This window comes from Pseudoliparis swirei, chromosome 5 (assembly GCF_029220125.1).
Source record: "Pseudoliparis swirei isolate HS2019 ecotype Mariana Trench chromosome 5, NWPU_hadal_v1, whole genome shotgun sequence".
NCBI classification, from domain to species: Eukaryota; Metazoa; Chordata; class Actinopteri; order Perciformes; family Liparidae; genus Pseudoliparis; species Pseudoliparis swirei.
In genome coordinates this window covers 16,339,891-16,341,941 of record NC_079392.1, presented here as the reverse complement: position 1 = coordinate 16,341,941, position 2,051 = coordinate 16,339,891, and the positions used below count along the sequence as shown (strand labels likewise).

General features: G+C 40.9%; 1 long non-coding RNA gene across 1 annotated transcript; it reads left to right on the top strand.

Annotated features, from left to right (window-relative positions):
* Positions 1-245: 245 nt before the first annotated feature.
* Positions 246-1,648, top strand: LOC130194418 (uncharacterized). Its single transcript, XR_008831842.1, has 3 exons — positions 246-289; positions 1,108-1,200; positions 1,323-1,648. It is a non-coding gene; the product is annotated as an uncharacterized LOC130194418 (long non-coding RNA).
* The last annotated feature ends 403 nt before the right edge of the window (positions 1,649-2,051 follow it).

Genomic DNA, 2,051 nt, shown 5'->3' with positions numbered 1-2,051 from the left:
TTGTATTAATACGTTTCACTGATTACTAGACTTTATTAAGTAAAAGTTACACATTTTAATCATACAATAAATTAACTCTGCGGGAAGAGTAAATGTTACTCCCCAATTTCTCATACTGTTTACATGTTTTAATGACTGAACATAAACTGAAAAAGGTAAGTAAATTTTAATTAATCTAAACATCTATCGCGTTTGAATCAATCGACGCGCGCAATTCGCATTCAAGGCGGCAACGCGACGAGACGAGACGTTGGAGGAGACGTTGGAGGAGAGCTTCATGCCAGAACAAGTAAGTCGTCTCTACGTTTTTGAAAATATATGGTCCTTGTTACGCGTGAGAGAGAAAGACGTTTGCGAGCCGCAATATTCCAACAGCTGCCGGCTTTATGTTAGTAACGCTCGGTACATTGTTTGAACATACTGAAATAAGACTGAAACATGCTAGCTATGACAGCGCTGTGTTAGCTAATGTTTGCTGTCTGGTTCTCTGTCGGTTTCATTCAGTGGCGGCTGGTGACATTCTTTTTGTTGGGCGGCGCGGTTTAAATAGCACTCGACAATGAGAAGAAACAAGGCTTTGAGTAGAATATTGTAAAAAACAAAGCTTTATTTCAAGAAAACACCGTGCTCAACTGACTCCTGCTCGGTCGGAAGTGCAACTGAAAGCCTCGCCATCGAGACACAACTCATGGAGTAGATGGTGGTGTTCGCCGTACTCTTTCCTTTCTTTTTTTAAATATCTTGAACCCAAAATCAACAGTTGGTTGCGCACGCAGGTCCGTTCCACAGGTACACCGCGCTGTTTTGCCAGGCAGGTTTTTGACAAGGCGTTTTTGGTGCGGCTGTACACGCACACGCACGTTTGGCCAGCGCCCGTAAAAGGGGCGGGGCTTCTCTCAGTGATGATGAGTGGCGATATATTATTTTTAGTCACATTTAACTGAAGTGGTTGTTGACAGGGGCTTACTCCTACTCTGTTGCTTCTATGTTCCTCCACACTCCATGCTTCCACAAATGAGTCTTGCTTTCACTGTTTCTGCAGATGTATGCAGTTCATTTTGCATGAACAAGGGGTTCAGTATTGACAACATATTTATTTATTCACAGAACCAAAGCATTGGGATGAAACGAGAAACTATTATCCGCAGCCTTATCCTGTACCTTGGTGAGAAAGAGGAGGCGTTATTTGAAGACTGCCTGGTAAGTTTTTTAAATTGATTTATTCATTTTATTGTATCAAAGTTTGTGTAATGTTTAATTAGCTGTTAGTTAATTAATATGTTGATACCATTGTCTAAATTCTTATTGTATGTTATATACAGGTGGACAGCCGCAGTGATGCATCTCAACACATCGTGAGGATCGTGGTTGTCCGTGGCACCGATGGAGAAGATCCCGTTGACGTATCGATCCTCCTTGAAGGCGAGGAGATGTTGGCGGGATGCGATTTATTTACTAAAAGACTGGTTTTAAGCATCGTACAAGGGTTATTGGCACGGTGACAATTTTCTCTTGTGAATGTTTTGGAGGGGATTCCCCCCACGACCTCAAAGTCTTATATTTAGGTAAGATATAATATATGTAATATAAAACAGGAGGGTTATATCTGAGAGACAATTGGGAGGTCAAGGGTCAGTCTGCAGAGTATGCGTGCATGTGTATATGTGTGTGTGTGTCTCTGCCTGTGTGTGTGTGTGTCTCTGCCTGTGTGTGTATGTATGTGTCAGAGTGTGTGTCTGTGTGTCTCTGCCTGTGTGTGTGTGTGTGTATGCCTTTTATATTGTATTGTTTGAATAAATATAGACGTGTTATACTACTTCCGCTTAACAGATAAATCTGACATTTATTTTGAAAGGTTAAAAGGAAGCGCACTTTGTTTTAGGTTAAAATGCAAACTTTATGGTGTAGATTACGGACAGATGCGCATTTTATAACAAGTTTAATAGTTGATTGGACCCGTATGGGACTGACTCTGTTAAGGTGGTGATGAGGTGGTGATAGTTTACGAGTTTTAATTAATGTATTGTCACCTAAAGAAAGAAAATAAAGGA